The sequence below is a fragment of the Cyanistes caeruleus genome, chromosome 2 (assembly GCF_971803275.1).
Source record: "Cyanistes caeruleus chromosome 2, bCyaCae1.hap1.1, whole genome shotgun sequence".
Lineage (NCBI taxonomy): Eukaryota > Metazoa > Chordata > Aves > Passeriformes > Paridae > Cyanistes > Cyanistes caeruleus.
This window is the reverse complement of record NC_141702.1, coordinates 106963033-106988711: the sequence shown is the minus strand read 5'-3', so window position 1 is coordinate 106988711 and position 25679 is coordinate 106963033. Positions and strand designations below refer to the sequence as shown.

The 25679-nt window shown below is 37.3% G+C and overlaps 1 long non-coding RNA gene across 3 annotated transcripts; it reads right to left on the bottom strand.

Annotated features, from left to right (window-relative positions):
- Positions 1 to 13786: 13786 nt before the first annotated feature.
- On the bottom strand, positions 13787 to 23050 carry LOC111926672 (uncharacterized). 3 transcript variants are annotated; one of them, XR_015282567.1, is made up of 4 exons: positions 22963 to 23023; positions 22589 to 22651; positions 21716 to 21848; positions 13787 to 13840 (listed from the first exon to the last, which is right to left on the bottom strand). It is a non-coding gene; the product is annotated as an uncharacterized LOC111926672 (long non-coding RNA). The 3 variants fall into 3 exon arrangements; XR_002863110.2 differs by lacking the exon at positions 13787 to 13840 and adding an exon at positions 21154 to 21287 and having other exon boundaries at positions 22975 to 23050; XR_002863109.2 differs by lacking the exon at positions 13787 to 13840 and adding an exon at positions 21154 to 21287.
- Positions 23051 to 25679: the final 2629 nt, after the last annotated feature.

Below are 25679 nucleotides of genomic sequence, written 5' to 3'. Positions count from 1 at the left end.
TTTAAGAATACCTTCCTCTTTTGTTTAGAATCTTATAGCAAGGTACATGTAACAGCAATGTCATGTGAGAATGCTCATATAGCATTTATTTGATATTTATATTCTTTTCTAAGTCTCTGGGTAGATACATGAACTTTTTACAATAATATCTAGCACTGTGCTTTGGCATTTGAGAATTGCCTTCTTTATTGTTTAAACAGAATATTCGTGTTGCAATTTAAGTTAAGCACATTCTATTTTTCTCTTGCTCTCTCTCAGAAGTCAGAATAATTGAAGCCTGTCTTTTTATAACATCTTTATTATTTCCTGAGAATTTATTCTTCCCTGAGTTACCTTTTCTTGAGCCTAAGCATGCTCCTTTATCATCAGCTTCACTTTCCTGACTTTTAATCACTCTCTGCCATTCAAGATTGTGAACTCTCTACTTTCTTTTTTCTCTTTTTGAACTGAGACAGAACAGTTGAGGCTGGGTCCTTAAAAGTGTATAATAAAGGGAAGTATACTAATTGCTGATTTTACACATAATGCTCCTAATAATGTAATTCAAATCTCCACTTGCTCTCTTGTTGCCTGTTTTGAAGTATAATCTGTTATCCAAGCTATTGGCATTGAGATAGTTATCCTCTATTTTCTACGGTTGCTTCAGAACTCATTATTTGTCTCTATTTAAGTGTCTTTATTCAACTACATAATTGACACCAGTCTAATTTTTTCAATTTGTCAGGCTCTTATTATTATTCTTTTCCTGAAATATATTTAATGTTTCATTTCCCAGGCTTTAAATAACCCATAAATTTGAGTAACTTACTGCCTTCTTTTCAGTTCTCCAATCTAAGCCTTTATTTGAATCCCAAGAATCCCTAACTTGGATTTTCAAGGCCTGGTTCAAAATTCAATAGCCCAACATGGCTTCAGACACTAATAATGTGTTCCACTTGGACAAATATTTTTACTGGTTGCACTTTTCTGTGAGGCACCTTAACTAATCCCTAATTTTTATCTGCTTCTAAAAAGAGTTTCAGATAATTACCAAAACCCCCTGAGGTTATCATCTTCTGTCAGATCAGCTAAAGGGAATTAGCAGAATAGCTGGATATAGCTGGAGGAACGATATTGTCATACATCTCTGCTGTGCCTCCTTTGTCTCTATTCCTGCTCAAAGACCTGGAGAAGGACCATTATGGCTGCACTATGATGGTAAAAACCCCATTCCCCACACCATTGTGGCACTGGGCTGTGGACTTCCTTGCAGGCTAGGACTGAAAGGGTACCAGGAATCCAGGATGTCTCCCCTGTCAGCAGCAGTCACTCTTCCCTATGTTATTCCCCACCATGGTTTTAGGCATTTCAAGGTGCAGACTCAGACTCAGAGATTTTTGCTTCCATGCAAGAACCATAGCTGGTCACTGTGGTTCTGTACTCTTTTGCACAAGGCCCCTGTCTTACACAACAGCATTTTTAGAAGGTGGTACATCCAGAGAGCACTGACTTTTTGCTTTCATTTGGGAATCAAGCCCACATTTTCCATAGAAGATGAAAAGGAAGCAATCCTCTGTGTCCCCTTCTTGGCCTCTATCAGACAATACAGGAATAAAGCAGCTCGGTGGGGTTTGGAGATTAATCTTGGTGAGTGTTTCCAGTGCTTACTTAGCATATCTCTGTAATCTTCCTGACAGTGAGAACATCTTCCAGCAACCTTGATTCCCAGAGTGCCCATTCCTTACAGCTAGAGCTGCCAGGAGGGGCACAGAGCTATTTCTGCTCTGGTTTCTCCTGAAGCTTTGCTGACAGTGGAAAGAGCTGCAGATACTACAGAGGAGTAATAATACCAGTGGGTTTACTCTGTAACCTGCAATGTGAGAGCTTTCTTTCATGTCCAAATCATGAAGACCAGATAAGACCATAAGGTTTTATTGGACCAGGTATAGATAATTTGTGTTGGTGCTCTCAGTTTTGGGGAGGAGTTTGTGGTATTTTGACACCTTCTTCAACACAGATTTCCTCTCCACCTTCCATTCACAATGGCAGGGGAGACTTTACTGGTTCTTCTTGCTAAAGCCTCAGTCTTCCCATCTTTATGCTGCCACTAATAAAGTCTCTTACTAAAGTTAAACAAGTTGATTTTTAAGCAAAACTCTCTCTGCTTTTCCTCTGCTCCTTCTCCCACAAATTATTTATTTTAATTTCTTTAAGTTTTTTTTTCTTGTTAAGACTATATTAAATACATTAGGATGACTCTATCCTGCAGTATAAAACAGAAAAAAATTACTAGATATTGTCTTGGCTGCTAATTATTTCTGAATCTCCAGCATGCCAGACTAACTTATGAGACAGAAGACTTGAGTGAAAAACATGCTGTGGAACTGAAGAGCAAGTGGAGGAAGGACTGAAGCTCAGCTTAGTTACAATATACTTTGTTCAGGTATATTGGTTGTTAAACTGAAGTGACAGCTAGTCAGGCTAGCATGTAAATAGGTTAGGCAAAAAGGAGGAAAAAAAAAGGCTAGGCTAGCTGTAAGAGTTATTCTAAATTGCTCTCTCTTTGAAGTAAGATAGCAACAAAAAAAAAACAGAAAAAAAAAATTTGGTGGCTTGTGTATATGTGTTTTTGTGGTGTTTTCATTTTGTTTGTTATTTGTTTTCAAGAAAATGTGAGCTTACTGAGCAAAATTCTTTTTATGTCAAACAGACAAATCAAAAAAAGTCTGAGAAATTCCAAAGAGCTGCAAAGTAAAGAAGTTTTACCAGAAATTTTGGCAAGCAAATAATAGAAGTATTTGAGCACAACACAGTGGAAAATTTTGCACATGAAATCTGGGCTGATCATTTCTGCAATATTATGGTGATGGCTCCCAAAGTTTGACAACACTATTAAGGAAAGATAGAAAAATCAATACAGGCATTGTAAACCTCTCTTTTGAGCTTACAGTAGCACAAAGCTGAATTTTGATTTGCTGTATTCCTGTTTTCTTGGCTGTTTCCATGTTTGTGCCATACTGCTTTTAGGGGTTTGGAAGCTAAGATATTTGCTTTATTGCAACTTTGAAAAGCAACAATTTGAGCATTAGCTAGTTATAGACTAAACTACTTCATCTCAGTGAGATTTTAGGGACTTCTCTCAGTAGAAAAACTCAACCTAAACTGTTTTTAATATGTTCTTTTTCCCTGTTTACTTAATAATCACCTCTAACCACAACTTAGCTTTGTGTTTCTGCTCTAAGAAGGTGTACCAATAACTACTTTTTATTGGTTACAAATGGTATTCTTGGTATAATAGCTAGATGTGTTGCCAAACTACTGGCACCACTGGAATGTTCTGAAAATTATATAAATCCCAGGCAACTTAGGGTGTGCACAAAACCACCATCAACATAATTTCAGATTTTGAGCTCAAATAACTGGGAAGAGGAATATCTTTGCAAACCTGCTTTCTGCCAACAGGTTTGGAAGATTACTCTTTTCCTTCATCAATGTAAATTTTCTATTAATTTTATTGTAAGAAGTGACCTGGTTCTTCCATCAATAATGTAAGAAGTCTTTATATAAGTAAAGAACTAAGCAAGCATTTTCTGTCATTTTTGTGTGTCCCACAGGAATGCCTATGGATCAAACTGAGAGTATTCATCAGTTAAATGTTGGTAGGGTAATTAAGAAACATTCTTATTTACATCTCTAATTGGTTATGGACCAACTTAGACATTTCTGCAAAAATAGCAGTAAATTTGGGAGCTATAGTTAACAGCTTAAGCAGAATTCTTTCTTGACCTATTTCATCTTCTTTAAAATATTTTTTTCCAGCTTTTTGGGTACTACAATAAAATATTCTTAGTGGAAATTTTCCTGAGGGAAAAAAACCCCAACTTTTACCCTCCTGATATTTGCAGGTAGCAAGCATATAAAATGAATGTAACCTAGTTGGAGTAAACTTATCACCAGAAACTGTTTGTGTCCACCATATTTTGTGGTAGAATCACTTTTTTTTAGGTGACATTTGAACAGTGGGAATGAAATTAATGAGATCCATTATTTTAATGTGCTAAATTGTTTTGGGCCCATTGGGGTGATTTTTATGCAGTTGAATCCAGGAAAGAAAGACACCATCAGGATGCTGCTTGGTTTTTCTGGCCCTGACTGGCTTCACCTGGGACTTGCACCCACACTTACTGCCCCAGGGCTCCAGTTAAGCCCAGTTTGGGACCTGTTCCTTTCCTCAGCTGTGTTACTGGAGTGTCAGTGCTTGTTTTTCCCTCTAGCTGCAGGCTCTAAGTAGCTGCTCACCTGGATAGAGCCTTTAAATATCTGTTTTAGCCTTGTCACCAGCCTAGTAAACTTTTATTTTGGTGAGATTTTGTCTCTCATAAGGCATAAAAGCCTTTTGCTCTTGGTTAGACCTCGTTTTGAAGTGTGTGGGGCTGTCAGTGGCACCTGCTGGCAGCATCTATCCCAGCCCACCTGGCTCAGGTTTTGGGGTCTGCACACTTTCAGTAGGGCCTTGCCATAGCTGGAGTCAAATCCCCCTCAGCAGAAATCTGTCCTTGCCTCCCCTCCAGAGATAGCAATTATCTGCTTGGTGCTCAAAGAAAAATGATCATATTTTCGAAATGATCATAATTTTGAAAGCAACAGCTCAGCAAATAAATTCACTGAACAGGTCGTGCCCCAGTAAATCTTCTGGGCTTCTTAATTCAAGAGGAATAGTTGGGTATCCATGGTTATATGGATACAAGTCAAAAGACCATTTTAGCATTGAACTAACAAATTCCATGTTTTAAAAACTTTGATTACAACTTAAGACACAGAGACATTTAAATTTTTTCAGTTACCATTGGGTTTATCCTCATCATCCAGCCTGAGTTAGGATAAGAAAGTAAATTCTGTGAGTGGAATCTGATGAAAAGTGTTTAAGTAAAAACAATATGTTTTCAACATTTGTGACCAGCAAATTTAACTTGTGGGTGCAGATTTGCAGTTCATAACAGGAATTTTAGCATGCCATGAGCACAAGAAAATTGAATTATCTGTCTGTATAGGGTGCACCTCAGTGAGAGACCCCTGTCTGCATTTTTCTGGGGCAGACTTTGTCTATTAAACAATTCCCAAACATTGCCCAGCAACTGCACTGATAAGTTCTTTGACTACATTGTAGTCCATGTCTCTACAGAGCATGAGAAACAGAACAGGAATATAGAAGCACTGAATCCTTGGTGACTGATTTTACTTATGTTTTGTTCCTGTTCAGTGGCTGGTGGTCTTGCACTGGAGATACAAGATCAGTAATAAATTTGCAGTCATGTAAAAACAGTTTCAATGACAAAATACGCCTGTTTGAGTTTGACTAATTGAGAAATCTGTCAACCCTATTGAACCATATCCCACAGCACTCTAATCTAGCCAGTCACGTTTGAAACAGACTATTTAAGAATTATTGAATAGAACAAAACTGGAACAAGGATATGAGATTAATAAGGTCACAAGGAAACTATTTCGAGACACAAATTTACAAAGATTTACCTGTAAATTCAACTTGGGCCCAGTGAATAGTGTTATTTAATTCAACTAAATGTCCCAAAATGTGGAGAGCTAAGCATGTCATATACCTATGCAGGATCAGGACTTACTTCAGGCTATAATTCTGCATGCTAAAATAACATATAAACTCTCTTTTAAAAACTTGCAGTAATATCAAAATGTTGAGTTTCAAGAGAAGACTGTCAAACCCTCATTTCTCCCCCTTGGTCTTGACATTAAGGGACTCCAATATTCAGTCTCAAAAGCAAAAAATGTATTTTTAAAGTGGAGGTGATCAATGGGACCTGGTCTGAGACCTCTGAAGAAAATAACAATTTTAGATAGCTCAAATTTTGTGCATTGAAATTTTCATCTCAGCTGAACTTTCATAACTCACATTTACAAAGCACTCACCTGCAGGTCTGACAAAGAAAGAAATATATATATATATATATAATGATTGTAAGAACTTGAACCACAGAAATTATGTTATTTTATTGAAAGAAGGCAGTAAGCAAAGGGCAGAACTGGGATGATAAACGAGGTCAGTTTCTCAGTACAACAGATTGCACTTCAATTTGAATTGAGAATAGTTCGTGTTTTCAGTTGTTACTTTCTTATTTGCTTCATCAATCTTGCTGAGAATTGCATTATTTTAGAAATGGGTGTATTTTTATTTACTGGGTCTCTAATATCAGTAATTTCATATTTATATGTGTATTGTACAATAAATACCCCTAAAAATATAGAGGTCAACTGGCATGCCCCACTAGGATCTAAAAGCCTCTGTTAGCAGCAGGATGTTTCAGTAAATTGAGATTTTTTTGAATAACCTGTTCTGGATAACAGTAGAATAATTCAATTATTGCTTTCTTTTAAGACCTTTAAGTGCACTCATGTATCCTGAAAAAAAAAAGTGTGTTTCTTCCATAAAGAGTAGTTTTCTCTATGACAACATGGTTCCACTAATTTCAAATGAGTTCCTCCGCTTTCAAAATGTATATTATACTAAATTATAGTAAATATTGCTAAATTTCATAATGGAATTATATGTAAGATTTTGGGAGGGATATGTCCTTGAAAAAAAATCTGTTTAATATTCTTTTACCACTTTCATGAAATATGATGTTCTTATTAAACATTTAACCACTAACAAGGTGCATTGAAGGAGCAATGTAAAACCAAAAAATCTGCAGTAATACACTTCAGATCATGTGGTCTTTAATCAGAAATATTATATTTATTATTGTTTCCAAGTGTCCTGAAAATGTTGTAGTTTAATGGTTAGAACTTGTTGAAAGCTGGCCTAAGCATATCCTGAAACAGAAATGAGAAGTTTAAATTACCCTCTGTGATGTATTTCTGCTGGAAATAATGAAGATGCTTTTGTCTGCCTTGCAGGCACTTAAATGTATGAGAACCTGAATCAAAATATTCTTAGTACACACTAGCATTGTTTAAAATAAATCATATTATCAGTTGTATGTCTAGAGAAAGTGTGGTTTTAAACAGCTAAAGAGAAAAAAGAATTATTTTACTTCAAATGCTGAGGTGCAGTATAACAGAACTTTGTTGCCCAAGAACACTTCCTACTAACATTACTTATGATTAAAGCTGACAGTTGATTTTTTTTTTTCTTTAAATCCTATTAAATCTTTTTTGTCCCTGAAAGAATAAATTTTCTAGGAAGCTTAGAAAAGAGGTTATTTCTGCATTGCACTTCTATTATTTAGAATTTTTCACAAAGTCCATTTTGAAGAAAACTCAAAAGGAAGCCCTTTGCCTACAAAATGTTATGACTTGAACTGAGACTATGGCTGTCGCTCACCATTCATCTCCTTTTATTAAACAGTTTGGCCTCCTACATAAATTACATATGAAAAATTATGAGAATTACAGTTTCATCATGTTAGAAAGCTTTCCCTGAAAAATGAGGTTATTTATAATTTTCCTTTAAAAATGCCCTTTCCCAACAAAGTACCAAAGGAATATCCAGTGCAGCTCGAATGTGTTCTCACTATTTATGGTTTGCCTCATGAGGCATTTTGGAGGACTTCTGTCACCAAAGAAAGGCAAAGGAAGGGAAAGTTCGGGAAGACGACGGAGTTCCTCCAATGTAATATGGGGGGAGAACGTCCCTAAGCATTCACAGGAACACAGACCTTACTAAAAGGTCTCTTGCATAGCCTGCTATTTCTAGAAAGGCTTGGCAATGTCCCTTCTTGATGGACTGATGAAAAATATATATTTTACAATGATCCAGATTTACTGGAGGAGCAATTCAATAGATATGATTATATTTCAGTAAGGCACACAAGTGCCATTTTCAGTAGTTTGATACTTTGCCCACCTCTACTCCCTTCAAACCTTAAACACAAGTTATTTTTATAAGTTTTAGCTCTCATATTTTCCAGATTCTGTACTTCATTAGTATATAACTCTGAACTTCAAATAAAATGTTAGCAAGTTCTCCTCACAGTTTAGTTAGACAAATCAATCCTTTTCCAGCCCAAGAACCACGGTCACCATAGCGGCTTCAGGCCCAAAAAAGTATAAACAGTGAATTGGGGGTAGAAAAACTGGGAGAATGTGACTTCATTACCTGAAACTGTAATTAGACAATTAACCCCCGTATGCAAATGGACCAAACTTATAAATGTGTGAAAAACTCATGACCTGTCATCAATCTTGGGTGCAGCCTGGGCCAGACTCTTGTACTGCCCAAGGTGTGTCCTTTGAAAGCCTTTTTTAGAAATATCTTCTTTATTTCTGTTACTCTGTCTAGACTCTGCTCTAGGTAGCCTCTCTAGTTATCAATTTTTTCTGGTCAAGTGTGGTCAATGTGAGTCAATGACACCTGATCTGGAAATCTAACCTGAGAATTTGTAGCAGAAAAAAATCTGTATTTTTTTCCAGGGCCAGCAAGCTGTAGATTGGTGACTAAAGAAGAAAATTTACACAGTTTTCTTTATTGAGGCTAATGGAAATATAAAATGGAAACATCTTTGGACTATAACTCAAAGAAAATTACAAGATCAAATGTATTTGAAGAGTAATATGCAGGTCTAAATTACAACTTGAAGGATGAAGCCAAAAGACTTTTCTGTACTTGCCTAGGATTTCTCACTGGGTTCACTATAATTTTTTTTTTTTGAAGTCAATGTGTCTAAGATATTAAACCATCTCTTAAAGAGAGAGGTTGTATTTTCTGATGTTTTATCTCTATTTTCTGTGCTTTTCCGACTACCACTGATGGGCTGGCTGGTTGATGATTACAGATGCATTAGTCATTGTTGGTCATGTTTTCCTGTGGAACTACTCATTACCACACTACTGTCACTTCAGCTGAAAGCTTTATCTGCATTTGCTTTTCCAAAGAAGATAGCAAAAAGCATGGCTGAGATTAATCTTAGATGTTTATGAACCTCTCTGTCTTAGTGTCTACCAAAATATTAGAAAAAATTCTCAAAAGAGGATAAGAAGTTTAGAGAAGGACAAATGAAGAACAAAGGCACAAGCAATCATAAAGCAATATGTATTTGTCAGGCTTTCCTGCTAAGTTACTCTAAATAAATGTCCCATATTGCATCTCAGAGGATGCTGTTATATTTTGTACTTTATCACTACTCCCAATTGCATCTTGAATGAAACAGTTTTTCTGCAGGTTCTTGGGGATCAGCAGTTAATGACTAATCTCCATCTCTCCATTCCCCAACCCTCCCCCCTTTTTTTCTTTTCTTGAAACCAAAAGCAAAATAAAGCCTGTGCTCAGCAGAAATAGGTATGAATGAAAACACCCATTATTGTAATGTCAAGCACCCAGGAGGAAGGTCAAGACTGATGACAGGAGGCACTTTGACATGAGAGAGGATTATTCTGCCACTTCGCAAACACTTTGATACCAGAAAATAGCCATAAGTAAAATGCAAATTCATGGCTGTGGATATTAATGTGAATTCAAATTTCTACTGACACAAGCAAGAAAATGGAATTTTGAATATACACTGCATTTATTTTCATGCCCAGGTTAGATTTTTGTGGGTAAGTTGCAGAGTTAACTGCTGAAATTAATGATTGTAATAGTTTCAAGTGATAAATATACTAGAGAAAGTGTGGTTTTCTTTGGATACTTTCCACAATGAGAGAAAAAGGCAGTAATTTGTCCAATTATGCACCTTACTGCAATATTGGTGTAATCTGTGTCAGGGGCAAAGAATTTTGGTTCTCCATGTGCTTCCTGGCTGGAAGTACCTGCAGCAGGGATCCCTGTGCTTCACTTGATGCCAGCCTCACCAGACAAGGTGATCATTTCCTACCTGATGGTGATCCCCATGAAAAAACAATATGACACAAAAGAGTAGAAGCAGCAGGATTAAATTTTCTTCCCAGAAGATCTTGTAAGAAAAATGAGGGAACGCCATGTAAATCCTATGTGATAACATAATATCATGTGACATCATAATGATTCATTGGAAAATCACTTGTCTGCATCTTTCTTATACCTCTTTATGCCTTCTCCTGGGAGGCCACACCAGGAGGACACCACACTTTTGAAATCTAGATTGTGTTTAATGTAAGTTAAATGATGGCTTATATCCCAACTTTATCTGGCTGACCATAGGATTATTATCATAAATTAGAATTCTCCCAGCTTTCCATACAGCACATCATGTCCTTGATTGATTTACTGGCATCAGTAACAGTTGCTGAACTCAGAGGCTGGGTCTCCACAAATGCTTTAAAAGTCATGGGCACTTTTCAAACTTACAGTAATAGGAGAAAAATCTTTACAAATCTGAATGAGGCTGTTTTGTTCCTTCCCCTCTCTTCTTCCTTATTTTGTACAAAGAGGTCTTAACACTTCACAAGAGCTCATGTGGAAGTAATGGTAATAGAATTAAATAAAGGTTAGGCTGGTCATCAGAGCTGAAAGAACATGCAGGGATTCTAACTGAATGACACGTACAACATATCAAAATAGAGACAAATTGAGGTGGTCTTTATCATACATAATTTGCTTGACTTCTTTTTTCCACATTGAGATGAGATAGAAGATAGAAAATACTAACAGTTTCTCCCATTATAAAAATCACAGGCAGCCCTCTGGTGATGCAAGCCTCTAAAATAATTATAATTATTGATAATTAAAATAATTTGCTAGTAATCTGCCTGTCAATTTATAACAGTCAGGAATTGATTACTTCCTAAAAAAAGGTCTTAGTTGCTTTATTTTTTCCTTTTTGTGTGCCATTCTGAAATAATTAGAAAATATAAACTAAAACAAAATGTCATCATAAATATTCAAATAAAACCATTTCAAAGATCAACATCATGCTACCAACCTGAGTGGAAAAAAATATTTCTTTAGTAAAAAACTCCCACCAGAAACCTGGTAATATCCTAATCTTAATTCTTACTAATCTCTGGCTGTCCAAAATTAATTTCCATTTGTATTTGCTTCTGGTGGTGCTTAATTTGATTAAATTTTAACCCTTTCATATGTTTTAAAAAAAAATGTATTTCTTATGTGGTGGCATTACAATCTTTCTGCAAATATAATTTTTCAAAGTGATTTTTCACTAAATTTAGATGAATAAATCAAACTATAAAAGCATTGTTTTTTAGTAATACCTCAACATATGAAAAATACCTTTTAAGGTAAGATAAGACTCAGAGATAGTCATCTTAATGAGTTGTCATTTACTAAATGGAATAATAAAGGTGAGGTGACATCCTAAAGAAACTGCAGACTGTTGATATTAGCAAATTATTTGGGAATTAGTATTCTGAAATCAGAATATCTATCGTTTCCAGAATGCTGAAGTCCAGGTTGGATGGAGCTCTGAGTGACCTGTTCAAGAGGACAGAGTCCCTGGCCACGGCAGGGTGGCTGGAACTCAATGGTCTTTAAGGTCACTTTCAACACAAAGCATTCTATGATTCAATGATACTGATTCTTTTTTATTTTGCTGTCATGTCAAGCCTTGAACCTTGGCAGTTTGCTGTTTATAAATGATGTGTTAAATTTCAAACACTGTCTTAGTTTAAACCAAAATGATGGTAAACAATCTCCAAGACAAATACAAGACCCCATTACTTAAATTTTTAATTGAATTCTACTGAATGGATTTTGATACATTTCTGAAGGTTCTCAATGATCAAAAAATTGAGGAAGCACTGTTTAAAACTGCCACAGCAGATGCCACCTGTGGCAATTTGTGTTTTAATTGACAAAGATTTAGTATTTACTGAAGTAAGGAACACTGAGACACACTGCTGTCCTCTGATACTGCAGAAGTACTCCAGGAAACATTTTTTGCTCTGATTAAGAATGCCTGTGTCAAAACATGATCATCCAAATGCAAATGACATTGCAATTTCTGGATTTCAATGACGTCTCTGACAGGAAAAGCAGGCTAAGAATGTTCATCCATATATTCATTCATTCCTCTTTCTCAGAATATTCTCCAACATCATGCAATCCTTGATCAAGAATTTTCTGAGCAAGAAGTGGTATTTTTTTTTTTAATGACTATGTAAGGAAGGTTTTACATATGTCTATATGAATATATGAAGACACAAAAAATGTAAAGTGAGATTTAAAAGCTTGCACCATTCCTGGTTGTATAAATGCTTTGAAGCCACAGCTGTGTGCATCTAAATCTGAAACGTCTTTAATAGTCTAATTAATGATAGAGAGGAGTGGGGCAATTACAAAAATAGAACTCTAATTTAGGCAGAGTCACAGCCTCTTTACCAGGTTCTCTATCAAAGGTAGTTTTTTCCCCCTTTTTCACTGAAACAGAATCAATCCTCAACCCGAGAGATTCCACTGAGGCAGGTGCCTGAAGATTTATACCACCTGTCCCCATAATTTCTCTGAAGCAACCTCATTGTGTGCACCACCTGAGAAGCTCTTTCAAATTGTGTTCAATCTATGTATTATTTGCCCTAATGGGATATAAAACATTTTCCAAATTACCCTATTGCTTTTTTTTTTTTTTCCTTTTTTTTTTTACTCTCACAGAAGCACAGCTGGCTCTGGAGATGTAAAACAGTTCTTCTGGCAGCAGGTAACAGGAGCTGGACAACAGGTAAGGATTATGTCCAGTCTAAAATAAGAAAAGCAGAATAAACACTAAGATGTAAATTTGACCAAGGTATTCAGACTAATGTACTACTAATAAGCAAAATGCTTTGAATTTCTGGGTGACCAAGAGGATAGTAGGACTTATTTACAAATATCTTCCAGATCTGCTTCTGCAGAAAAGACTAACTGGTTTTCTTGACAGCCAATTTTTAGCACAAAGGAAGATACTACAGTCATGCTTGGATCATTTTGCTGGCTTGAGTAAAAGTCAAAGAAGAGATGAAGTTTGATTTATTTTCAATTAAAAAAACCCCAAACAACCAAACTATACTTCAAAATAAATTATTCCACCTAGAATTGATAAAGGAAAATTTGTGTACGTGAGAAATATATTTTTATTATTCTGGTTTTTCTTGACATTAGGTGAGACTATTTGAGAACTGTTGGTTCCAGTAAAAAAAAAAAAAAAGTAGAATATAAATTAGACTGATGAACTACTTCATTGAAACATACTAGGAGAGAAAAAAATGTAGTTCTATAGACTTTAAACTGCAAGGAATATTTTTAGTGCTTTTATCTGAAGTACTAATGTGTGAAGTTCAATATCTGAATTTAAAATTCCCATTGATTAATTCCTGATTGAATTAATAATAAAAAAAATATTCTGAAGTCACTATAGTCTCTCAGCTCATCATCTACATATATTATAATGTAATTATCTAATATTATATACAGAATATATTATACATAAATACATATTATTAATAGCACCAACATTAAATATTCTGACAAAACTTTTTAAATGTACTTAATTAAAATTATTTTGTGATACTTTTTTTACATTTCTACCTTTTGAGGACAAGTTAGTACAAAATCATTTAAAAATCAGAATTTTTGGCAGAATAGAGAAGTGCCCATTTGTTGTGTCCTGCTGGATATATTTCTGCTGACAGACTGTGGCTTGATGAAGGATCTAAGTGATGCAGGTGGGATTTTTTGAATTACACTTGGGTTTCCCCCACTTTCCACTGAATTTTGATCGCATTCTGGGTACTTGCTCTGTATCTACCATATCAGTTTCCTGCTTATGCCTCACTTCGTCAGGCTGGTAGAAGAAGCTCTGCAGGGTTTTTGCCTACCACTGGTTTTCCATGGTGAAAACTCAAGGAGGAAGAGCATGGATCAGTTTGCACATAACAGATTCATTTGCAGTGGACTGGTGACTCCCCATTTTTCTTGTCCCTGTCAGAGAATGAAAGCTGTTTAAGGGCGTGTGCTGGCAAATTTCACTTTAGGGTTCAGTTTCTGTCAAAGTGTTGGGAACAAAATCCCAACCATGCAGGTTTGTACCACTTGAGTGCCCCTGAATACTCTTTGAAGGAAAACTTAGACATACATTAAAAAGTAAGAATTTTATCCATAAAAAACTTGGGAATCAATTTCCAAATACCGTCCCACTGAGCAATGTGTCATTACTGAAGTCTCATAAAGTTACATGCTGAGCTATTTACAGGATGAACCAAAGTAATTAGCTCTATCTTTTGTAATTAGGAGTCAGTCAGTATGTCATCTGAGATAATTATGTTGCAATACAGATAATTTTCCTGAAGAGTAGATATTGCATGGAATTATTTGTCTATTTTTATTGTGATACGTCTCCAGATAAAAATTTCAATGATGGCTGGGAGAACAAGATGTTGCAATGACTGCAAAAACTTCATTAAATTGAGTTAATTTCAACATTGTTTCTATTATTCATGTGACTGTAATAATTCTACCTTGGTTTTATGTTTTTATGTTTTTTTTTAAAGAAACACAGTCACAGCATTTAAGCAAGAAGAAGAATGAAAATTCATCTCTCTGTAGAACTTCACAGAAGTCAACACAAATAGAACAAGCCTGACTTTTTTCAACTTTTTTATTTCAGGTATGGGATACTAGATAAAATCTGTTGTAGTACTAGGAAACATCATCAAGGAAAAATCAATTTTAAAATACAAACTGTTTGGATCGCAGTAACACTTAATAGTTTTCATAGGTTCTTATTGAAGTACTAGTGAAGATTTTGCATGTATTATGACTTGATTAGATCTCTCATACACCAAAACATTTTGTTTTGCATGAAAATCAGATAAATGACTATAGTGGGTTGACCCTGACTGGATGCCTGACATGCACCAAAGCCTCTCCATCACTCCCCTCCATAGCCGGACAGAGGAGAGAAGAAAATATAACAAAGGGTTTATGAGTTAAGGACAGAGAGATCACACACCAGATACCATCACAGGCAAAACAGGCTCAAATGAGAGATATTAATTTAACTTATTGCTAACTAAGTTAGATCAGAATAATGAGAAGTAAAGACAGACCTTAAAAACGCCTTTCCCTCACCCCTCCCTCCTGCCCAGCTCCACCTCCTACCCCAGTCGTGCAGGGGGTGGGATGGGGGTTTTGGTGGCCAGTTCATCACCCCTGGTTTCTTCCCCTGCTCAGGAAGAGAAGTCTATCCCCTGATCCAGCACAGGGTCCTTCCCATGGGGAGATAGTTCTGCAAGAACTTCTCCAATGTGAGTCCATCCCATGAGTAACAGCTCTCTGCACACTGCTGCCATATGATTTCAGCCTCAGGGCAACAATTCTCTGAGGACTGCTGCAATGTAGGTCATTCTTCCACAGGGTACAGTCCTTCACGGACAGGCTGCTCCAAAGGGCGTCCCCCGTGGGGTCACAAGTCCTACCAGGAATCCTGCTCCAGAGTGAGCTCCTTTCCCATGGGTCTGCCAGCCCTGTCAGGAGCCTGCTCCACCACAGGCCTCCCACTGGATCACAGCCTCCTCCCAGGCATCCACCTGCTCCAGTGTGGGTCTTCTCCGTGGTGGATTTCTGCATTGCCATGGTCCTTCATGGGCTGCAGGGGCCCAGCTGCCTCACCATGGTCTGCACCACGAGCTGCAGAGGAATCTCAGCTCTCAACTCCACAATGGTCTGCATCACGAGCTGCAGAAGGAATCTCCACTCTCAACTCAACCTAACCCAAAGCACCTCCTCGCCTGCCTTCTCCCCTGACCTGGCTGTCTTCAGAGCTGTTCCTCTCACATGTTCTCACTGCTCTGCTTTGGTCACAGCTACAATTGTGCAACAATATTTTTTTCCTTCTTAAGTCTTTTATCACGGAAGTGTTACCACCATTTCTAATCAGCCCAGCCTTGACCAGCAGCACAAGAATTTGGAGCTACCAGGGATTGATTCTGGTGGACATAGACATCACGAGGACACTGTGGGCTGGAAGGATTGTGTCTTGAGAAAATTCTCACCTGTGGGCTCCCTTGTGGGCTTTGACTTAGGCTCAGCCTACTAACAGAAGTAATGCAGAAATAGTTCTGCTTTTATTCATTTGGGTTGTCAAGCCCCTGGCTGATGGTGGCAGCCTTGTTTGGAACATGTCTTCTTTTCATGGAGGCTCTCCCTGACTACTCTGAATTAGGAGTTCCCAGTTCCAAAGTCAAAAGGCTTTTCCTGCCAGTAGTCAGCACTTTAAATTAAACATTTCTGGGTTGATTTCCAGCTGGTGAACACAAACACCTGTGGCAGAATTCAGCGCTTAAAAATAAGACAATTATTACAGCAGCAGGGTGTCACAGCCCAGCTGAATTAGATGCCTGAGTCTGTGGGAAAAATAGGCCCTTCTTACAGAGGGATTGAGGAAACTCAGGGTCTGGACAGGAAAATGCCAAGGTGTCCAATGAATTCATGAAGAACCAAGCTAAATGTCATGTACCTTTGTGTACTTCTGGATGTTCAGTGATGACATCTGCAACCAACCGCTTAGCACGGAGGAAGGCAGCAATTGGCACCTCTTTTTTTAATAGTCAAGCAATGGCCAATATATTATGGCGCATAACAGGAGGTTTTCTTTCTGAAGTGGCCTCTGGCTGGGAAAGCATGAGTCTTCATCCCAGTTTGTATATCCCAAGTGGCCCAAACAAGCAAGATTGTTTTATTTTATGACAATTATAGGGAGAAAAGATTCCAATATTCCCTTTAGTTTTAACCTCTCCTCTTTCACCAATGAGACACAACTGAGAAAAGACGTAAGTGAAAAAAAAAAGAGTTTACTAAGAAACAAAAAACCAGCAACTAAGATAACAGTAATGAGCACCAGATACAAATATGCTGAATCCCATGGACTCCCTAGGAATGAAGAAAATAAGATGCTGGCCTCTGTAGAAGCCAAACACAAGATGGTGGAGAAGTCTTCTCCAAACTATGTGGCCGAGAGAGAAGTTAAAGGAAAAATGACAGAGCAACCAAGCCTCCACAATTACAGAACCCCCTCTTCACCTAGAAAACATCAGGGGCAAAACTGAAAACTGGGAAGAACTATTTTTTTGTCCAAGAACAAGTCAGTGCTGCTGGGCTGCCTGCTCCACACCACCCGACAGGGGTTGTCCTGGTGGTGGCAATCCCATTGGAAGTGGTGGCTGGAACTGCAGCAACAGCTAAAAAATTTGTGGAGAAAAGAGTCTGGCATCCCAGCATAGCTGTCACGAGTGGCAGCAGTGAAAAGGCCCAAAGAAATTATGTTCCTTTAGTCCAGGAACAGAGTTGCCACAGCAACAGTGGCCAAAAAGTTGTTATGAAATTCTCCAAAGCCCAAAAGTGAGCCTCAGCCTCTCACTGCCTGGGCTTGAAGAACCTGCCCCAGGCAACTCTCTTGGCAGCCTGGAGAGAATCTAAAGAGCCTTTGCCTCCACTCTGGAGCCAGGAGGAAACAAAAAGAGGGCTGTGTGTGAGTAGTCCCTGTCTCTCAAACGGACTCTGGAGCACTCTGTGAAAAACCCCAGATCTGCTTTCAGACCCTGAGTCTTAATGGGGCAGTGATAATCTTGAGCAGATTGACACAGAGATGTGGAATACAATACTTTTTTTTTTTATGGGTTATCCAGGACAAGATTCAAAAGGCTAGAAGAAGCCAGATAAGATGTATATCTGTCCCTTTTGGGCAGGGCTTTGAATGGGAAATGTGGACTTTTCTTCTGTCTCCACTTGTCTCTATGCATTTTTATCCAGTTTCAGTATAATTTTAAATGTGCTTCCCCTATAGCTTGGACATTGTGACACTTCACATGTGGTAAGAGAGGTTCTGATCCAAAACTAATATATTTCAGAAACAGAAGACTTTTCCATAAGTCTTTTGTGAAATAAGGTGAGAAACTTTCTGAGCTGCATCAGTCATGGTTTGAGAAAAAATGATTATTCTCTGTATCTTATGGGAAATTAGCATTTAGGTGTGTCTCTGCACAAGACTGAATTGTCACAGAGCTTAAAACCAGTCAGAGTTGAAAAATTCTATGTAATAGAACCAAGCTCTAATAAACAATCTTTATGTTGATGAACTCAGCCAGGAGCAGTAGAGCATGAAAGGGGATGTTGAGTACCTAGTAGAAAGGTAATACTGCCTCTTAGTAGAATTATTTCTGTAGCAGGAAAAAGTTTTAAAAAATCTATTCCATTGACAAGAAGGCACATACAGTGTGGAATTTTATCTGTGTCTTCTAGGATGGTATTTTTGCAATGTGATATTAATAGAAAAAGATGCATATATTCCATAGGCCTGCTTTTAGCTTTTAAATGCACTTTTGTAAGACTATGGACAAACCAAATTATTTTTAAAACAACATATAATAGGTTATAAATCACATAGTATCCTTATTACATTGCTTAACTGATCGACTTTATGGATAAGCTGCTCTCAGTCTGGTCTAAAATAATAGCTGATAACTATTTTGGTTTAAAAAAAAAACCCAAAAAAAAGAAAAAAGAAAAAAAAAAGAAAAAAAAAAGTGAGGAGATTATATGGAACTTATTGTTAAGTCTGACAGATGGTACCCAGTTATTCAGCTGTATCCTGTCACCCTGATGGGTATGTATTTTGTGTTAGCCTTGAATTTTCCTCTATGAACCCAGTGAGACTTTCTAGTAAAATCACAGCCTACTAGAGAGCAGAGTAACCTTTATCACGTCATCTGTGCTTAAGTGGCCTTTGAGGAAATTTATTGACCTTGTCTGGATTTCTTTTGGGTTCAATTTGTGACAAAATAAACTGAAATTTGTTTAGGATCCTCATGAAGAACTGCACCACATACTGTTATTGTTTTCTTCCCGTCACCTTCGAATGTGGTGCTTGATACTGATTAATTGCCTCTCTTTTCTTTCTACCAGGTGCATTTGCCAGGTCTCATCTCTGATAACAGATGCCACTATCTGTGTTTTTCAATTTTTTATGAAGCCCAGTTAACTGTTTCTGCTCTAAACCCCTCATAGCCTAAATCTTAACTCAGAATTTAACAGGGCCTGTGCTGCACACGTGACTTAGGGGCCGGGCATATATAGCCATAAGGGCTCATTTAGGTCACTCCCTCTATAGAATGTCACTTTTCACCCAACAAGAGAGGGTTTAATTTAGTAAAACAAAAAATTTTGTACTGATGCAGGCAGTGTATGGGCCAAAATTATAAAATATGGTGAAATCATACGGTGAAATGAAAACATTTACAGTACATGCATGGTATTTTTGCTGCCACCTGCTTCCTTCAGTGTGATGCTCAGAGTGGCTCTGAAATTGATTCCTTTCAATTAAGTGTTTCTGGGGGAAAGAAATCCAGAATTGATTAAATATATACTGTTTATTTTCAATTACTGAATAATGTCCATTACTCTGAATCTAAAAATGTGCATAAATTTGAAAACTAATCTTCAGATATATTATCATAATGTCAATTTTCCTTTTAGCACAGAAATATGAACTGGATAATGTGGTACCTTTATTTAAAAAAATGAGTAAATCTGAGATTACAGGTTGCAATGGACACACAGGGAAAATAATCTGTGTTCTCCAAATCCTATCTGTAGCATGTCCTGATGGGATTTTCCCTCCTATTTTCTCCTTTTCTTTGTTTAAATGAACGTAATGCACTATATTATTGAAAACAATCATTGTAAAAGATGCTAATTTTTTTCCCCCACCTAGTGTGTTTTCATTTACTATGTCACTGGCACTAATTTCTCTATTAATAACCCTCAATCTGTTGACCTTGATGAAGCTATTGATTGGCAAAGTTTTTTTCAGGTATCTAATTTTGTGGGACTAACAGACTGGAACTTGGTAAACAGGTTTTTCCCTTTCCTTTTGTCAAACGTTTAGTTTAAAAAGAAAAGTACTGATCCTCCACATAATTATATTTCATACATATTCTGTCCTGAAAAGTAGAATTAGAAATAGCCTGTCTATCCTTTTAACAACTTCTACCCAAATCTCCCCTGTTTACAGAGAAGTAGCTTTCAGTTATTATTTGTAAAAGTGATGCCTGGGAATTGGCCTGCAGTCTGAATCCAGGCTCAGGAACGAAAGACATTTTGCCATGGAAGCTTAAAACAGCATCTCAGTCCTTTGATATCCACCCCTCCAAACTTCTTTAATACTTACATCAATTCATTTTAGCTATTTGAAAACCACCAGGCTGCAGTAATTAAACTAATATATGAATGATATGGGTACCAAAGCAGCTTTCTTCCAGAGATGCCTTGTCTATTCAGTACTAACAGAAATAATATTTAGTATGCTCCGTCATGTCAACTGGGCCATGACAAAAACAAATAAAAAGATGCCATTTGATGAACAAGGTGTTTGGTCCTTTTGGGGTCTAGGTTTTGCTTGTTTTTTGGGTTTATTTTTGGCAGGGGGAGTGTGTTGTTGGTTTCTTGCTTGTGTTTTTTTGTTTTGTTTTGTTTTGTTTAGTGCCATTTTGTTTTGTCATTTTTTCTTCTCTTTTTTTAAGAGGCCCCTATCACTGGAACTATTAATTGAAAACAGTGGTAGAGGTGGCTCTGTGGTATTTCCCCTGAGTGAGGAACCAAGATAAATTTACCAAGCTTTGTAAGAACAGGATTTGGGGATAGTGGCTGTTTCATGTATGAGTTACTTTCTTGTTTCTTCTGGGAGAATGGGGAGAGCTTTTGAAATCCTACCTGGTTAAAAGCAATTTTTTTATTATATTATCTCAAACATTGAGTGTATTTTCTGAGGAGATAACAAAGTGTCATCACTGTCTCACTTGTGGTTACAGCATTTACCCCTATGTATCCCCAAGGCTTACTTTAAACTTTTTTTCACTTTCCACATTTTTATTCAGTGGAGTGAGGCTACAAAAAGTTAAGAATGGAATTTACCCCATTCTGATGCTGATAAAAACCAGACACCTTTTTTTTTTTACACCTCTTTCCAACTGTATGTGTGTTTCTGTTCACATAAAATAAATTCTTTAAACTCTATAGATGGTCTGGGAATAGTCGGATGCTGGGAGGAGACTATGGAGGGGATAGAGATATTTGTGTTGTACATCAGGAAATGCCAGATTTTCTGCAGAAAATGTAAATATGGGGAAAGCATAAGATACTACATCCCAGGAGTGACTTCACCTAAATTTTATGGTTAGATTTATTGAAAATTCATCAGAAATCAAATATCAAAGATTACTTCTTTAGCACAGCCACCACAAAGATTCAGAAAAATAAAACTTTTGGAAAATATGTCAGGGATGCAGTATTCAAAGTTCAAATCCAAATTTAAATGCAGCATAAAGTGGGAGTCCCAATTGGCTCTGTAAAGAGGGGACTTGGCATTTCTGGCCTGTAAAGAGAGTTATGACATAAGTTGCCTGAAAGGATGCTCCTGTGAGGCTTAGATAAACTCTTTCTTTACAAGCTTAAACTGTACAATTTATGACTGAACATTTGGAGATCTGGTTTGGGTTTTTTCCTCAAAAGCTGAAGAATTCCAGCAAGTTTAAAAGAATATTTTCTTGCTCTAGAAGTACTATCATTTTCCCTCACAAGTGAAATTACCTGCTATCTCATTAGGAGTTAGGTGTCTCTGAAAGTTATGCAAATGTATCCCTCATCTACAACAGGAATCTTACAGGATAAAACCAGACCTTGCAATTGCTTTCTTTCAAGATTCCGAATCAAAAGTCTGGGCACCAAAATTTGCATTTGATCTCCACAAATCAGAATTACATCTGTCTTTGACCTTTGCTAGTTGCCAGCAGGGTAACTTACTTGAGGTCTGACAGGGTAAGACTTGAATTAGCTCAGCTTCTGAATCTTCTTGATGTTTCTCCTTGGCAGTTTGTGGATTATGCATTCCTGCATAACTCTGATATCTCCTGAGGAATGTCAAAATCCAGTGGACCTTAGACAGAGACAGTCATGAATCCACATATGATGTTTTTCTCAACATAGTTTGTTCTCAAGAAAAATTCCAACCTAACAGTTTATGACCAGACAGAACAGAAAATATGAGAAGTAATTAACATATTTTATTTATTTAAATAAAAGCACTTTTAAAGAAAAAGAAAGTTGCATATTTGCTTTTCTCTCCAGTAGAATTAACAAAAATGACAAATATAAGAATGTTGAGGCTGTTGTGGGAATAGAAATAAAGAGGCCAACAGAAGGAGAAGCATGCAGACACTGAGATGAAAGGATGAAGAAAAACTCCTGGGCACATTTTGAAGTTCTTTTACTTGTAACAGATACTTCCCAGCTATAATGCATGTTATATGATTGAACAACTTTATTTTTGACTGCTGATCAGTGCAGTGGCATAATCAGTTTTATTCAACAATCAGGTAATCCTAAATCAGATGCACTAGCATGAATAATGACATGTAAAGCCTGTCAATATATTAATTATTATAGTGCCTCAGACTGTGAAACTTTACACAGAGTTAATTATCACCATGTTAATGATAAATACAGAGTGGGTAATTTCATTTGTTCAGTGCATTTGAGGAGCTAGGTATTCACTGTAGTATTGAAATTAGCAGTGAAAAACCTCAGCTCTCCCACAGTTTTTAACGTCCACACTATTAACGCTAGTGCCTGCACTGCACTGTGGATGCAAACAAGCTGCTCATTAAAAGAAATTACCTGTGTCTCTGTTCCATTGTGCCTTAAGGTGTCTGAGAACAGTGCCATTGTTTTCTGTCATTTCTGTTTAGAGGAAAAAATTTTTCATTTCAAAAAATATTTGAGAAAAACACCCAGAGTGGAATCTTCACAGTTTCTTGACCCTCTTCAATCTTTGATGTTTACAAACCATCACACCTAGGGAAAAAATAGCAACCCGAATCTAAAAATGCCTTATATTCAGTAGCCATGGGCCTGCTGCTCTAATTATTGTTTTCAGTACCCAAGATCAAGTTTGCAAAATCAGCTCCAGCAGATTACAGGTAGTAGAGCCTCAGTAATGAGAAGGTAAAGCAACATTTCACAGCAACCCAAACATAAATCTGACTTCGTACTTGTACACTGACTTTTGAACACCACGCTTGGTATTTAGCAAGGCCAGAACAAGAAAATAAAGGCCAGAACTGCTGGGGTTGAGAGGGGAGAGTTCCATTGGTTTCCATGAGCACCTCGAGTGTCATAAAGGAAGGAATAATCTGAATAAATATTTGTTCTTTGAAAACAGAGTGAAAATGCAACTCTCCCTGAGCTGGTTGTTCAGCCCTTGCCCAGGTTCTCTGCTCCAAGTCTCCTTGTTTTCTCAAATTATTTAATTCCCATGCTTTGTATCTTGTTTCACAGACAGTTTTGTATGTGTATTCTATTTTTCCTACGTACTTAATTTTGGTGACTGAATGCAAAAATAAATGCATGGATGAACATGCTGCATAAGCTTCTCCTCAGAAAAAACTTTTTCAGCATGTCAGCTGCTTCCTCTCAATACAAAATTTTGTTGTTTTTCATTATACATTTTATAATCTTTCATGCCACATTGGCTTACATATCAGTATTCTACTCTGGGGAGCCTTTTGTGGAACTTTTTATGAATAACACTAACTCAGCTGTTGTGTCTACTTTTACATATAACTATGATTTGCTTATTGTTAGTAGGCAGACTCCAGCCCTTTGTGTATTTTATTCCTTAATTTTGTTTCACACCTGAGACGTTTTGAGAGTCTTTAAACCACGAATGTTCTGCATGATCCCCTCCCAGGATGACTTATTACAATGAAGCTTTTCAGTCATAACTGAAGTCAGTTATAGTCTTTCACTGCAGTCCTTTAAATGATTATGCAACTGATAATCTGTTACTGTCAACAGGTCATTTCCCTAAATAGATTTGAGTTTATGACAGATAAAATGAAACACCATGTTTCATTTGTTCTCTGCCTGATTGATGCTCCCCATGCAGCTTGAATATGTGCACCAGGATGGTGGTGCTTAAGACTTTTCTTGACAGCAACTGAAATATTATATATATATGACTTGTAAGAACTTTATTAAGAATATTTCAGTACTACTTTAAGTATAAGGAAAAAAATGGAACTCTAGGAATGGCAGGGCCACTGAGTACAATTTTTGAGTTTAAATGGCCTGAGTTTAACATAAACTTCAAGTAGCAGGACGAAAATCCTGTGAATTGGGAAGAGCTGTTGACTCCCTCCAAGGCAAAAAGACCCCACAGAGAGACCTGGACAAATTAGAGGACTGGGAAATCACCAGTCATATTAAGTTCAACAAAGACAGGTACTGGATTCTGCATCTGCAATGGGGCAACTCTGGACATTCAGACTGGGGAAGGAGAGGCTGGAGAGCAGTGCTCTGGAGAGGGACCTGAAGGTCCCGTGATGGCAACTTGGATATGAATCAGAAGTGTCCTGGCAGCCAGGAGGGCCAAATATCTCCTAGGGAGCATCATGCCCAGCAAGGCCAGCCAGGCAAGGGTGGGGATTGTCCCTCTCTGCTCTGCCTGGGGCACCTTCACCTTAAATACTGTCTGCAGTGTTGGGCACCAAATTATAAAGAAGATATTATGCCATTAGAACACTGAAGGTAAAAGGTCTGGAGGGGACATATGACTAGGGGCTGGGGTCATGTGCCTTTTCCAGCCCAGAGAAGAGGAGATTGAGGGGAGACCTTATAGCAATCTGCAGCTTTCTTATGATGGGAAGTGGAAGATCACATCCTCTTTTTGGTGACCAGTGAAAGGACCCAAGAGAACAGCACAAAACTGTGTCAGGGGAGGTTTAGGTTGGATATCAGGAAAAGGTTTTTCACCCAGAGTGTGGCTGGGCACTGGAATAGGCTCCCTAGGGCAGTGGTCACAGCACCAAACCTGTCTAAGTTCAATAAGTGATTGGACAATGCTCTCAGGTACATGGTGTGACCTTTGGGGTATCCTGTGATGGGCCATGAGCTGCATTTCAATGATCTTGATGGATGCCTTCCAGCTCAGCACATTCTATGATTCCATGGTTACATGGGATAGCTTCATCTCAACCAACAATCTTGAAAGAAAAAAAATCAATGGCTCCATTTGATATTCTTATATTCTTATATTATTCAATATTCTCAACTGAAGTGTCTTGTGTTTCTCAAAATTCGGAAGTTTTATATGCCTTCACCTTCAAAGAAGCAGTGAAAAACAGAGTAAAGAACACTGAAGCTGACAATGACGGTTTACTGGGGAGCATTATCACCTCCTCCACGTCCCACTCAAGCCACCTTTCAGCCCAGCTGTAATCAGTTTAATTCTTTGGGAACAGGTTGCAGCATTACGTGAAAAGGGGTACATAACTTTCCTCAAGGGCTATGAGAAGTAAAAACACAGTGATTGTCTAAAATCAAGGATGGTGTTGCCTCTATATTAATACAACATTAATGAAATGAGCAATTTCATTCTCATTGAGAATCTCATTCTCAACCCTTTGAGAAATGGTTTTACAACTTCACCTCTCTGTACATCTTTTTACTTCCATCTATTGAGATATATATATTAAAATACACATCCAGTGAAGTTTTTCATATATCTTGTAAATATATACCATAACTTCTTTTAAAACTGCATTGATACAGAAGAGCTTAATGCTTAATGAGACATTATCCTCAAATAAAATAAAAGATTCTCTGCTTTGGAGGACAATGCTACTGGATGAGTTTTATTACTGAACTAGCTTGAATACATTGGTAACAGACTCAGTTACTCTATTTTCTATAATAGACAGCAGGACAG